Source organism: Lissotriton vulgaris, chromosome 9 (assembly GCF_964263255.1).
Source record: "Lissotriton vulgaris chromosome 9, aLisVul1.2, whole genome shotgun sequence".
Classification (NCBI taxonomy): domain Eukaryota; kingdom Metazoa; phylum Chordata; class Amphibia; order Caudata; family Salamandridae; genus Lissotriton; species Lissotriton vulgaris.
In genome coordinates this window covers 907,022,640-907,038,371 of record NC_141697.1, presented here as the reverse complement: position 1 = coordinate 907,038,371, position 15,732 = coordinate 907,022,640, and the positions used below count along the sequence as shown (strand labels likewise).

Genomic DNA, 15,732 nt, shown 5'->3' with positions numbered 1-15,732 from the left:
TGGACGAAGTTTATGGCCTAAATGAGATAAGAGACGCTTGGAATTTGGGGTCTTGTTTAGAAGTGACCGTTCACAGGACCAAACGAGGTTATAATCACAACGGTAATGAATAGAGTTCTGTTGAGGTGATAGACTTTGCTCCGAAAGTGTCAACTGGAATGTCAATGAAGTCACCAGCACGAAGACGGAGATGGTGCCTAAGAAGCAAGGTCAACTTAACGGACGACGCGAAGAGATGAAGCTATGGAAAAACCCAGAAATGAGATCACGTGAAATGTGTACGTGGTGGGCGTCAAAGAGGCGTTCCACCCATACTGAGATTGTGTATTTAGGGACAGTACCCCGGGGAGAAGTTAGCTCAGAGCAGATGGCCTGAAGACAAAGCGCAGAACAGAAGATCAGAGAGCAGAGCGCAAGAGAGCAGTAGGCCGAGGACCCTTAGAGAGCGGATGGGTAGGCAGAGAGGGTACTGTTTCTCGACATAAGTTACCATTAGAGGCTAAGAGAGTTTGAACTTCTTTGGAAGTCAAACTGCTGACACCTTTTTTAGGTAAGGAACTTGCGAAGTAGGGATGTCACCTAGCATAGAGTAGGGACAGATTTAACTTGTTTATTCTCTTTTTGTAGATGACGCAACGGAACCACTTTGTGTCTATGTTATTCAATTTGTTGATTCTGGAATTGATTCCAATTGTTTTCTTTTGTAGACTTAGATTCTTAAGGGAATTTATGTTCCTTTTAGTTCCTGTATACTTGTTGAATCTTATCCTGAGAGGATTGTATATGCAATTGATTCTGATTTTATATTAAACTTTTAAACTTTATCAGTCGTAAGTGGTTCTTCAGAGTTGTGTCAGTCCATGGGGTTGATTTAACCTATGCGGGGTTTGCCTTTTACTCAAAGACAGAAAATAATCGATCCAAAAAGACGAATGAGATAGGTATCTAAGTGATCAGAAAAGGTATCAAAATCTCATTCCCCGCAGTTGTGTGAGGCCCCAGTCATAAATACCACCTGATCCCCTATAAGGGAATTTGTGTGTAAACACAAACAGGTCGTCTAGAGTCGTAGATGTCTTGCCTCAGACGTCAAGACGCCCAGAGGCACCAAACCCGGGACACTCCCCTCCCACATGGCTCCTCCTACCTGAGCCCTCAGGAGATGCGCTGTCTCAAACATAAACATAATCACGTCTGGTAAACTTCCCTGACGGGGGCTCTCACATGTATCCAACTTCGGGTGCCCCCTCTCATAGAGGCCCCCTTTATGACCTCTCTCAGATTGCGCCTAAACAGGCGAATTCTCTTGCGCGTGCACCGCACACATCTCAGAGCCATCTTCTAAACACCCCACACACCCCCACGCGCACACACCTCACCTCGCACATCCCTCTAGCTCTCACAGACTCCAGGTGCCAATTCAGGCGCCCACTCACAGGTGAGGCTGCCAACATGTATTTTCAGTTACCTACATCCAGCGCTCTGAAGCCCTGGCCTACTGCGTCAAGTTCGCGCTAGATACGACAGCCAATTAAAAAATAAAGGTGAATCTTCTCACCCGTGCACCCATTCCACAGATACCCTGCCTCGCTTCTTTCAAACACAAAGAGATCCCGTGACAGGAACTCCGTGGGCCCTCACAGACACCCCTCCCCCTCCTGGTGGAACCTCCCAACAAATGACCCCTTTTTGAGATATTCCCCCTTGGGCTCCGGGCCCCAGTATCACTGCACGTGCTGCACCAATAGTACCCACGCCTGAGGCAAATGCATCCTCTCAGACGTCAGTGCTCACAGACGTCCAGATACGTTCCAACTCAGCTCTCTCAGAGGTTTTCAAACAAACAGATGTACAGCTCTCTGAACACCTGGTGGGTGAAGTTGGCGCTATAAATACCAAACAATAAATAAAAACGAATCTTCGCTCATACATGAACGAATTTGAAGGTTACCTGCATCACTTCTTCAAAAACGCTTGGCCACCAAAAGATACATGAAGGTTTTGAAAAAAGAAAAAAAAAGTTCTGTGCACTGCTGACAGCTGTAATCCTGCTATTGAAACATCACTGTTAAAGGTGAACAAAGCAAGCTTCATTTGTATCAGGGGTGCTGCATATCCACCCACTCCCTGGGCACACAAGGGGCAATCTGAAGTTTGTGGGCAGAGCTGCATAAATCCGGACGTAAAGCCAGGACACGAGACTTGATTGGGGAATCTGCACAGAGTGAAGTGCCGCAGGGCACACAGTGAGTCCACTTTACCTATGCTGGAGGCAGGCGACTGAGGGCGCACCCCGGGCATGGCCCAGGCGCAGAGAGTCTAGGACAGTAGGAACCAGGTAACGTCGCTCCTCATGGTGCCCAGGATCGGTCTGTGTGCGGAGCAGGCAGGCAGGGGAGCTACAGAGAAAGTCCTGAGTGACATGGCCTAGAACTTAAGAGAGGGGCCCAATGAGAGGAGGCGGCTGGCTGCCCTCCCACATGCAGCTGAAGACACAGGTAGAGACCGGGAGAGGTGTGTGTGAGCGAGAAAAGAGATAGAAAAGAGGAGTAAAGGGGGAGTGGATAAGCAGAAGGTGGAGAGCGGGCTGGAGGATGTAGGGCATGGGAGGGAAAAAGAAAACTAAGGAGACGGGGAGGGATAGAAACAAGAAAAACAAGCACCTACGGGCACACGGACAGCGGGAGGGGGGACGGACAGCGGAAGGGGGACGGACACAGACAGCGGGAGGGGGGGCAGACACGGACAGCGGGAGGGGGGGCAGACACGGACAGCGGGAGGGGGGGCAGACACGGACAGCGGGAGGGGGGGCAGACACGGACAGCGGGAGGGGGGGCAGACACGGACAGCGGGAGGGGGGGCAGACACGGACAGCGGGAGGGGGGGCAGACACGGACAGCGGGAGGGGGGGCAGACACGGACAGCGGGAGGGGGGGCAGACACGGACAGCGGGAGGGGGGGCAGACACGGACAGCGGGAGGGGGGGCAGACACGGACAGCGGGAGGGGGGGCAGACACGGACAGCGGGAGGGGGGGCAGACACGGACAGCGGGAGGGGGGGCAGACACGGACAGCGGGAGGGGGGGCAGACACGGACAGCGGGAGGGGGGGCAGACACGGACAGCGGGAGGGGGGCAGACACGGACAGCGGGAGGGGGGCAGACACGGACAGCGGGAGGGGGGCAGACACGGACAGCGGGAGGGGGGGCAGACACGGACAGCGGGAGGGGGGGCAGACACGGACAGCGGGAGGGGGGCAGACACGGACAGCGGGAGGGGGGGCAGACACGGACAGCGGGAGGGGGGGCAGACACGGACAGCGGGAGGGGGGGCAGACACGGACAGCGGGAGGGGGGGCAGACACGGACAGCGGGAGGGGGGGCAGACACGGACAGCGGGAGGGGGGGCAGACACGGACAGCGGGAGGGGGGGCAGACACGGACAGCGGGAGGGGGGGGCAGACACGGACAGCGGGAGGGGGGGCAGACACGGACAGCGGGAGGGGGGGGCAGACACGGACAGCGGGAGGGGGGGCAGACACGGACAGCGGGAGGGGGGGCAGACACGGACAGCGGGAGGGGGGGCAGACACGGACAGCGGGAGGGGGGGCAGACACGGACAGCGGGAGGGGGGGCAGACACGGACAGCGGGAGGGGGGGCAGACACGGACAGCGGGAGGGGGGGCAGACACGGACAGCGGGAGGGGGGGCAGACACGGACAGCGGGAGGGGGGGCAGACACGGACAGCGGGAGGGGGGGCAGACACGGACAGCGGGAGGGGGGGCAGACACGGACAGCGGGAGGGGGGGCAGACACGGACAGCGGGAGGGGGGGCAGACACGGACAGCGGGAGGGGGGGCAGACACGGACAGCGGGAGGGGGGGCAGACACGGACAGCGGGAGGGGGGGCAGACACGGACAGCGGGAGGGGTGGCAGACACGGACAGCGGGAAGGGGGGCAGACACGGACAGCGGGAGGGGGGCGGACACGGACAGCGGGAGGGGGGGCGGACACGGACAGCGGGAGGGGGGCGGACACGGACAGCGGGAGGGGGGCGGACACGGACAGCGGGAGGGGGGGCGGACACGGACAGCGGGAGGGGGGGCGGACACGGACAGCGGGAGGGGGGGGCGGACACGGACAGCGGGAGGGGGGGCGGGCACGGACAGCGGGAGGGGGGCGGGAACAGCGAGTACTTAAAGGGAAACGTGTGGGAAGGGCAGGGCCGGGCTTCAGCGTGGGCAGCTCCGGAAACGAGCATTGGCGGTGGCGAAATTAAAATAAAAACAAGCACCTACGGGCACACGGACAGCGGGAGGGGGGGCGGACAGTGGGAGGGGGGGCGGACACGGACAGGGGGGGGGGGGCGGGAACAGCAGACAGTCAGCGGGAGGGGGGCGGGAACGGGCACTCACCTGGACTTCTTCCGGCGGCCGTGGTTGGCATGGAATGACGAAAACACCTAAAAAAAAAAAACGAAACTCCGCCCACCGCCCGATGACGATGCGAAAAGGGTGGAGATAGAAAAAATTGCAGGAACGCCCACGAATCTGGTCCGGCCATGACAGATCCGGCTTCCAATGGCTAGCCTCCATTTATGGAGCTAGCCAATGGAAGCAGAGGCGGGACTAAGCTTCACACTGTAAAACATAAGATTTCTCCTGGGCGGAGCTAGAAGCTCCGTCCCCAGGCGAAACCTAAAAATGAGCAGATAATAGGTTTTGGTTTCATCAATTACCTAAAGAAAGTTATACTTAAATCCTATTAAAATTGACCAACAGTGACAGAAGCCACTTCTGTTATAGAACCTGGGAGGCACATAGTTATAGCTCACTTCTTATAAAGCATTTTGTGCAGAATCACTGAAAGCTTACTCCTCGATCTATGGACTGCCTTTTTTTAGAGATACAAGGTCTGCTCAATTAGCTCAGAAATAGTTAAAAATAACATGGAGGGCAATTTTTATGAGTACAGCACAAACACATTTGGCTGAGTTCTTAAAACGTCCGAATACTTGGCAATTAAAATGTGGCCTCTAGCAGAACTGCGAATAAGCATTTCCTTATTGATCATCCACACACCAACCTAGCAGATCAAGGGACCTTTCTGCATGATTAACCGTATCTTAGTACACTCTCCGAGAGGGACACGTTTGGGGATAGTTTCCCCCAGAACGAGGGAACTATGCATCAGCTGGGAGCGTCCACAATCAATGCACACTACAACGATTGCAAAGAGGAGCTCGGAAACGGCCACTGGCCAAACCTCGCTGCCAATCAAAGACAATATTCTCAGCTATCCTACAAAGGCTGAATAACCTCACTATCATTGGAACAGACTAGCATTCAGACACAGACTAAATCGATGATTTAAAACTGCAAACAAACGTATGTTATTATGGATGTCAACGAGAGGAAGTGGAAACTCGGCTACAAGAGCCCCATTTGTTTCTGGAGTGTCCCCTCGTTGCTCTTACCTTTGGTCCCACCACCATGAAACAGGAGTCTCTTGAGGGACTACAGGTGGGCCAGGGAGTCAAATGTGTGCTGTCATGGGCGAGGGGGTCAAAGAATCAGTGATGTCCCTTCCGCTATCCACGGCAAATTGATGAGCTGATGTCCATGTGCATATGCATTCCTCTCTGTACCGCGAGGATTGTTGTGGGTGAAAAACGCTCTTAAACCTATATCCTGGCGGCGGGATCCAAACCAGGTTTTCCAGACCCACAACAAAAAGCAACGGTTTAATAAGGTTTGCAGAAAAATATAATTTAAGAGAGGTTAAAATGGGATTCAAACAGTAATTCAATTCCCCCCTCTCGCGGTCCTTGCTTCCTGGAAGGGAGCCAAGCCCTTGTGGAGGGGCGCTGCCAAGCAGGACAGGCTCTGGTATGCACAATGCACGTGCAACAGGAAATGAGGCAGCCTGCGCACGCGAGGACTCTCTCGAGCAGGGTTAGGTGCACACTGTTTATAATGTGTCCGTCCTGTAAGCTGAATGTTGCACCTCTGAACTTGTCGCGGAAAAGGCAGAGTTTTGTTTTTAATATTAAAAATGTTTTACCTCTGCAGAGATGTCTGGTCCTCGAGGAACTAATGCATGGTTTCCCAAAGTCCAACAGCATGCCCTACTCCCAGTGTCGAGGCTAACATCCATCACCCCATAAATCGTTTCCCACAGATTTTTACGAAAGTCTATAGATTACAGATATAAAAAACCCTAAACAGTGAACATCTTAAGACTCAATTATTCTACATTACTAATTAGGAATTGGACTTACTGGCGTACTTTCAGGAGCCGAGGTGTGTGATTTGGGCTATCCCCTCCCCCAAATCTGACAAACACTGGTTGGCTAGGGCCACAGCGTAATTTGGCTCATCAGGTGGCGAGGGGCAGCCTGCCATGGGATCGCCCGCAAGATAACCCACCATGTTGGCATATTTGTTATGCAAATAAACCTGCAGCAGATTTTCTCCACAAAGAAGGCGTCTTGTCTATTGCTCCAGGATATTGCTGTGGGGGGATGGGGAGGGTTGCAGATATTACCACTATGTGCCTGACCAGTAATGCTCTCAGATCTCAGCAGCCGCACTAAGCACAAACTTCCTTCTAATGGAGTTTAGGTGGGTCTTGCTGCGGCAACAAGACACTCTGGCAGAGTTTATGCGGACAATAGTTTTGTTAGCATTAGAATACTGCCACAGTCTATTAAGACATATCAAAGCCACAGAGGATCCATACATGAATCTACCCCCCCCCCCCCCCGCCCCCCCAGGAGGACAGAACTCAAAACACTAGCATTGGAGAAAAAGACCCAATTGAAAACTTTGTGCATAAACTAGGAGGCCTTAGAAGCAAACAAAACATACTACCTCCAGAACCTTCCTCCTCACATCACTAACACAGTAAAACAGATCAGGCAGCTCCAAGTGAATGTTTGTAAGGCCCTTATATATCAACAAATATTGGCAACGTTAAAACGTTTCGCCTACACAAGCTCTTTTGGCTTGGTCATGTTGCACAGCAGCGTGGCTGCTGTGCAACATGGCTTAAAGTAACGGGAGAAAAATACAGAGCCACGATGCAGCCTGCATTGTGCAGCAATTTTATTGTTCGCTTAAAGTGTTAAACAAAACAAGCATTGAAAATGCAATAGGTCTAGCATTAGAAAAGTTAGAGCTATTGGTCTTGTAAATGACACATTTTATTTATGTGTTTGTTTTTAAAATAGCTCAATTGATAGCTTTGTCATTTACAATGCCAATAGTTATAACTTTTGCAAATGTGACACCTATAGCATTTGTAATGCAATAGGTTTTATTTACGTGACTTAGATGTATTCATATTACAAATAACAATGGCCTTTATTTTTTTTATAATTAATACTTAAATAAAAAGTCATTGTAATTTATAATGGCAATAGCTTAAACTTTTGTAAATAACTTTTGTGAAGATTATGTTCAGTGTATTTTATTGTGACGAAAATCCAAGAACAGAAGTGAAATATTAACTTTTTTTGTGACATTTGTAATAAACCTTGAAACATTGAGAGAACATATTTGAACCAGTTGTTGTTGAATGGTTGCACAGACTGATGCTCTGGTGGCGCTGAGTGATGTTGTGGTGGCGACGAGTGATGCTCTGGCGTTCAGTGATGCTGTGGTAGTGCATAGTGATGCTGTGGTGCCCCTGAGTGATGCTGTGGTCGTGCGATAGACAGATAGAGTGAGTGTGATTGATAGAGAGAGGGAGAGCGATAGAGAGAGGGAGAGCGATAGAGAGAGGGAGAGCGATAGAGAGAGGGAGAGCGATAGAGAGAGGGAGAGCGATAGAGAGAGGGAGAGCGATAGAGAGAGGGAGAGCGATAGAGAGAGGGAGAGCGATAGAGAGAGGGAGGGCGAAAGATAGATAGAGTGAGGGTGATAGATAAATAGATAGAGTGAGGGTGATAGATAAATAGATAGAGTGAGGGTGATAGATAAATAGATAGAGTGAGGGTGATAGATAAATAGATAGAGTGAGAGGGGTGTATAGAGAGAGAGGGGTGTATAGAGAGAGAGGGGTGTATAGAGAGAGAGGGGTGTATAGAGAGAGAGGGGTGTATAGAGAGAGAGGGGTGTATAGAGAGAGAGGGTGTAGAGAGAGAGGGGTGTATAGAGAGAGAGGGTGTAGAGAGAGAGGGGTGTAGTGAGGGTTGTAGAGAGAGAGGGGGTGTAGAGATAGGGGTGTAGAGATAGGGGTGTAGAGATAGGGGTGTAGAGATAGGGGTGTAGAGATAGGGGTGTAGAGATAGGGGTGTAGAGATAGGGGTGTAGAGATAGGGGTGTAGAGATAGGGGTGTAGAGATAGGGGTGTAGAGATAGGGGTGTAGAGATAGGGGTGTAGAGATAGGGGTGTAGAGATAGGGGTGTAGAGATAGGGGTGTAGAGATAGGGGTGTAGAGATAGGGGTGTAGAGATAGGGGTGTAGAGATAGGGGTGTAGAGATAGGGGTGTAGAGATAGGGGTGTAGAGATAGGGGTGTAGAGATAGGGGTGTAGAGATAGGGGTGTAGAGATAGGGGTGTAGAGATAGGGGTGTAGAGATAGGGGTGTAGAGAGAGAGAGGTGTAGAGAGAGAGAGGTGTAGAGAGAGGGGTGTAGAGAGAGAGAGAGGGGGGTAGAGAGAGGGGTGTAGAGAGAGGGGTAGAGAGAGGGGTATATAGAGAGAGGGGGGTGTAGCGAGAGAGGGGGGGTGTAGCGAGAGAGGGGGGGTGTATCGAGAGAGAGAGGGGGGTGTATCGAGAGAGAGAGGGGTGTAGAGAGAGTGGGGGGTGTAGCGAGAGAGGGGTGTAGAGAGAGAGGGGTGTAGAGAGAGGTTGGTGCCAAATCCTCTCCTTGAGTTGAGAGATTTTGAATTCTGAGACTTTTGAGCATCCACACAGCAGCCCGGCAGGCCCAGTGATCGGACAAGGGGATTACCCAAACTCAGACCCTTGTTCTCCTAAGAGAATAGACCCAATGTGGTGCAGAATTCTTCTTCTGTCTTTATTAATTAGGGGTTGGAGGTAAAGCAGACTGCACGAGGTAAACAGTGAAGCGTTTACCACCATGGAAGCCCGTCCCCTCCCTCTTGTTCCGGCCTATAGACATTTGGGGTGCCTGTTAACACTCACCTGACAGGCCCTCCTGCAAAGCCCACAAATCTGTCAAGACAGTCAAGTGGGAGACCTTCTCTGAGCTGCGCCCCGGATACAGGCCAGAGCCTAGCAATTAGAATCATACCACGGGTACTTTCCCATTTGTGGGTGAAATAGCATAAATCATGGGTCATAATTCGCCTCGTGGTAATCTAATTACCGCCGTGGGTATTACCGCTGCCAGCCGGGCGCTCTCATGAGGCCTTTCAAAGTAAAAAGCAAAAACTTCGGGAGTGTCTTACTGTGCACAAAGAAAAATGCTATTGATGCTGACTGACCAAAGTTTACTGTTCAAACCCAAATCCTATAACTCATTTTATTGGTACAGATTTAACATGTAAAAATGTATACACGTAGCATACAAACGTATGGAAAAGAAAAACTAGGGCTGAGTGTACATGCACGGAACTCAAACGTACTTCCACCACAATTACATAGGCTTTTACATTTCCAGTCCTTAAGAACTGAGATGCACGGGCGGCTGCAAAGAGGAGCCGTGTCCGAGAAGGCACTGCATGAGGTAAACAAACTAAGAGTGACTGATGCCCATAAACACAGTCTCGCCCGCCTTTGGCAGGAGGAGGCAGGCCAAGGTTACATAACGGATGATGGCTTTTCACCGTAAACGTGGCCGGAAGCCCTGAACGTCCCGAGGGCTATGACTCGAATGTGTTTGTCAGCTGCTCTGTGTGTAAGCAGGGGTGCTCCGGTAACAGATGTCAGGCTACGGGCGACAGCCATCTTACAATCAGGGCAATGCATGTATGAAGGAATGTCTTTTATATAGCGCGCGGATGCTCCGAGTGTCCCGGCGCTCGGCATAGAGGTACAGGTTAGGGGCAGAGTCCCCAAATGTGTCCCAGAGTCCGCAAAGCTTAAAAAATGCGTCTTCTGGGCCTTATGAAGAGAGTTTCCTCGGGAATGAAATACAGCACGCAATGAAGACGGGTAGCAAGCAAACTGATCTACTGCGCGTGTGCTAAAGAATTCTTCGTGTGGTACAGGTCGGTGTTTTCTTCCAATGTTGCCGTGGATACGCGGTTTTATTTTGGGCTCAGCGATTTCCGTTTTCATTGTTGCATGTTAAACCAGAGGGATGGTTAGGAGGAATGGAGAATAAAGGCAAACCGCTCTTGCCTCGGATAGGCTAAAATCTGCCACAAAGTATTGGTGACAGTCAAGGAGCGCTGGCACTTGTTCATAGAATACACTTGACAGTGCAACAATAACTAAGTCAACGTGAAACAAGATAATACATCAAATACAAAACAAGACGGAGGGCATTGCTGTGGGGAGGGGGGAGGAAAAATGCGACACGGCCGCAGCAGGGGGCAGAGCGGGGAGAGCGGCGATGAGGGTGTGAAGCAGCATGGGCCTTTGAAGTGAAGCTAAGCTTCACTTCAAAGGTGTGGGAGGAGTGCTGCTAAGGCAGAGCGCACGCTGGGGGAAGCTTGTGGGGCGGAGCGGGAAGAACTGCTGGGGAACAGATGGCTGGCATTTGATGCTGTGCACGCGCATTTTAGGTCAATGCGCTTGCGCATTGACCTAAAAGCGCACGGGCACAGCACCAAATCGCCAGTTGGGTGAAGTCTGTTTAAGTGCCTATAGTCTCGCTCTGCTCAATGCGCATGCGCGTTGAGAGGCGAGACCTAAAAAGCACATGGGGCGGGAGGGGGCGGAGAGAGGGAGCAAGAACAACAGAGGGGAAGCAGCACTAGGGATGTGGAGAGGGAGGGAGTGGCAATAATGGACAGCAGGAAAAAGGAAGTATGGGAAAAGCAAAGCGAGGGTGGTGCAGGGAAGGGAGCACCGAAAGACAGTGCGAGGAGGGCGGAGGAGAACAAGCGGCACGAAGGAGGTGTGAGAAAGGAGTGAGGGAGCAGCAACAGAGAGCAGGTGGGGTAAGAGAACTGACTGTAAGAGGGTGGGAGGTACTGGAGACACATGCACTCTTAAGAGAGTGCATGTAAAACAAGCATTGGCAAAGCCAATAGATCTTGGCTTTCGGCAACATGTTTTAGCCATGTGGCATACCAGTGTGGATGCTGTTCAGCTTGGCTAATAGTTAGTGGGGTGAGGTAGATTGGAGTATAGTGGGGTGAGTCAGGTAGATTAAGGTAAACTGGAGTAGGGGAGATTATAGTGGAGTAGTTTAGAGTTGAGTGAGGTTGACAGAAGTGGGGTGGGGTAGATTGGATTGACGAGGGGTAGACTGGGGTGGGTATGCTGGAGTGGTAGATTGGATAGACTGGAGTGGAGAGGGATAGAGTGAAGTGGGGTATATTGGGGTAGACTGGAGTGGAATAAATTGGGGAGGAACAAGGTAGATTAGGGTACAGTGTGGGTAGGTTGTAGTGAGGTGGAGTGTGGGTACGATGAAGTGGAGTGGGGTAGATTGGAATGGGGTAGATTGAGTGGATTAAATTCGGGTAGATTGGAATGGAGTGGGGTAGATTGTGGTAGGCTGGAGTGATGTGGAGTAGACAGGACTGGTGTGGGGTGGATAGGGGTAGATTGGAGTGGGATAGATTGGAGTGAGGTAGTTTGCAGTGGGGTAGATCAGAGTGGAGTGGGGTAGATTGGAGTTTAATAGATTGGTGTAGAGTGGAGTGGCTAGATTGGGGAATAGTGGAGTCAGGAAGATACGGGTAGAGTTGAGCGGAGTGTGGTATATTGGAGTGTGGTACATTGGAGTGGAATGTGGTAAACTGAAGTAAAGTGTGGTCGAGTGGGGTGGGATAGATTGGAGTGGGGTACATTGGGTGGATCAAAGTAGGGTAGATTGGAGTGGGGTGGGGTGGGGTAGATTGGGAAAGGCTGGGGTAAATTAGAAAGGGGTAGGGTAGATTGGAGTGGAGTAGATTGGGGGGTGGGTTAGAATGGGGTATGGTAGATTGGGGTAGAGAGGAGTTTACTGGAGTAGAGTGGGTTAGACAGTAGACAGAGCGTGGTAGAGTGAAGTGGGGTAGATTGGAGTAGAGTGAGGAAGATTGGGTACATTTTGTTTTTTTTGATTTTCCAAAACCTTTATCAGAAAAAGTTAAAAAGGGTACGGTACATCAGTGCAATATTGCGACCAATACAGTGACGAATAAGCACATAAGCATAAAGGCACCTTCCCGTAAATGTTGATGATCAGTAACAAGAAATACGTGGGAAGGAGTAAAGGAGTTTGAGTTAAGTTAGTTTTGCTAAGAATCTGACTCAAGAATTCTCTAAGGATCTAAGAATATTTAATTAGGGTCCTAGATACGTTCACAACAGCAAGAGAAACACACACCAAACTGCAGACATAACAAAAATCTGAATATCAATATGTCAGTATTGTTTGTTGCCTACTCCATTTGTGAACTACGGCATTCAAGCAGGAAGAGAAAATATGGACGACATAACAAATAAGATAACGAAAACACCAACAGGGGTGGTGTGTACAGGAAACAGTGAATGTCAGAGGGTTATGGGAGGTGGTGATTAAAAGGAAGGCGGGGCGACTTGCAAGAGGTGCTCCTGGTTTCTAAACAAGTTATCAAAACAGAAGCAGATATTTCGGTCCTGCCAGTGCAATGCTGTACCCTTGGGTACCAGCATGTAATAGGGCTCAAATCAAATGTTCATCGTGAGCTCCTTTAGCCTTTGTTCTCTGGTACAAACTACTCTGGTGTTTATAGTGACGACCAGCTTCATAAAATGACAAGGAAGGTTGGAAAGGAAAACTATTAACCAAAAATAATAACCTTTAAAATGGTAACATGGCATGCCTGTCAGTGATGCGCTACACAAGACAAAGATGTACCATATAGCTACTGAACGCATAAAACCTGGAGTGCGAAGGGTCACTTATAACTATATTAATGATTGGTCGCTCATAAGTGATAATGATATTATTAAAATCTACAAAATAAGCACAAGAATACTCTGCGCATCACAGTTTCTTTTTTCACACAGAGGTGTTCATAGGAATAACATACCAGCCAGCACTCCATCTGGTGTTAATGTTGTGGTCTCAATAACCCCGATAAATCAGGATTTTAGCTAGACAGCAGAGCTGTAAAAAAAATCTTGAGCTATAAAACGAACTCCAAGGATTAAGGAGCACCGCTTCACAAAAAACAAACTTACTGAACATTGTTTCATTGAACTCGTTTTTCTGTAAGACAACCCTCATCTGTGCCGCTCTAACAAGATATGGCAGCTAAACTGCTTTCTTTGGATCCCAGTTTTTAATCTTTCTCCTCATCCACAAAAACTTTAAAATTCTGAGCACAGTAATCTACGTCCACATGCATGCCTCTGCTGGCTAGCTTTCCGAAGCTGGGAGTTATAAAAGCAAGAAAGGCTATTTGGGCACTGGCAAAATTAAAATATATGCCCTGCATGTTTTAGGTGACTGTTTGCTTTACAACTCCTTTTCATCCGTGTCAGGGAAAACTAATATGATGTTTGCCTTCTGAGCATGCGCTTCCTTCTGTCAGATCAGATAAAACTAATCAGCCTTCTGGTCCCCTCTGCCAGCAAGGCTCATAGCCCCAAACTCTTCTCGGAGCCTTTCTCCAGAGAGCACTGCACGCCCGGTTCTGACAGCAGCGTTTTTCAGGCACCATGTTAACATGAAGTATGTTAAAACCTTGTCTACATGCGTGCAGGTTTCCATGCCTGGCAACTTGCAAAAGGTTAAAAAGATATGGATTACTCAACAATGGGGATAGTATGAAGATGTTGAAAATTTCTGCTAGGAAAACTAAAATCAGATAATTATGTTTTAGTCAGACAACCAAACAAAAGTACAAACCCCAAATATGAACCAAGGCAAATTAAAAATAATTGTGCGCACAAAAGAACATAAATAACCATAAGAGTAAGACCATCTGCAGCAGGGGCAGTCTCCATGGGAGGGACCCAAACACCAAAAGTTGAGACTAATAAAACAGATTCACCAAAGAAAAGTATGCATTTACAAACAGCACTAACAGGAACGAATGAAAAGCGATGGGCGTGCACGAAGTCCACTGATTAGATACAGCATGTCTCAAGGAGACAACGCATGCGCTGCCTAGCTGAGACATAAAAATGTCAGGAAAGATATTTGGAGCCAAGTAGAGCAACAAAATAGAAAATCCAGGAACCCGACAGCAGGAACCACTCACTATGGGCCCGATTTAGATTTCGGCGGACAGGTTACTCCGTCACAACAGGGACCGATATCCCGCCCGCTGAAATATAAACTCCATTATATTCTACGGAGTTCATATTTCGGCGGACGGGATATCCGTCCCCGTTGTAACGGAGTAAACTGTCTGCCAAAAACTCAATTTGACCCCATTTTGTTTATGTTGCTAGCACATGCTGCAAAATGCAATTACTTCTAGGCTCATGGGCACAGACGGCAACATGGTGAGGGTACAATGAATTGTTTCACGTTTTAAGGCAACAGGGAAGGAAGCATACAGAGCGGAAAAATAACCCATTTAGATTACATACTTACAGAGTTAGATAGTTATGAATTAACCAAATATAGATTCATTGTGGTTAAATAAAATTGAGCTATAGGTGCCTTGGCTGACAGTCGGGATAGAGACAGAGTCTGGGGTATAAGCAAGGCCATGTAACAAACGGGAGAGGCATCATTTGAAAGGGTAAAATACATTTTACAGTATGCAATTGATACATTTGTTGCAAACATGAACAGGGTAGGAAAGGAAATATATGAATGGGTGGGGGGGGATTTAAAGGAAGGAATTGGACTTCAGGCAGACGGATCCATGAGCATTAGGAACAACCATTGGCAAAGCTTGCATTAGAGACCTTTAAGTTTTTCCAATGGCCTTTGGGCAAAAAGCGGGGGTTGGGAGATGTGATGATACAGCTGGATCATTTTGACGGTGCTCACACTACCGGGGAGGCTCGACTTTACAGAGGACTGCTTTCTCAGGAAACAGGCAGGATAAACAGAAGTAGCGCAAGTCGAAGTCAAGTTAATAGAGAATTGATAACTAGTAAGAAGATTAAAAGAGGGAGCAAGTTAGCTAATAAACGAGATGGACAAACAGGAGTAAAGTAATGGGAGGCGAAAAAGACAGTTAACAAGCACAGTGGTTAAAGACAAGAAGATAAAAAGTCAGGAAACATGTGAAAACTACGAATAGACACCACAGGTGGCACAAGTAAACGGGGAACTGGGATAAACCAGGCGCTTGGCAGTGAGCTTGTGAAAAGATATGGGAGATTTGCTGTTAAGACCAAAGTAAAATGAAAATAAAAAACAGAGAAGAATCATGAATGAGAAGACACGGGCAAAAAGGAGAGTAACAGTAAATCAGAGGAATAAAAGAAAGGAGGTAAGAGCAGAGGAAGGGAACAAATCAAAAGGAGCTAGGAATGTGACCAACAAACAAAATATCAACAGAAGACCCCAGAATTAAAATTGATGAAACATAATGGATAAAGAGTGTTAGGAAAATGGCGAAACAAGAAACACATGTAGAAACTGACCCAGCGAGGAGTAAACCAACTGGCAAGATACAAGAGATTTAAATATAAAAACAAGCATTGGAAAT

General features: G+C 49.1%; 1 protein-coding gene across 1 annotated transcript in view; it reads right to left on the bottom strand.

Annotated features, from left to right (window-relative positions):
- CAPNS1 (calpain small subunit 1) overlaps positions 1 to 15,732 on the bottom strand; it is a 188,878-nt gene that overhangs the window by 84,837 nt on the left and 88,309 nt on the right. The gene's annotated exons all lie outside the window — the stretch shown is intronic.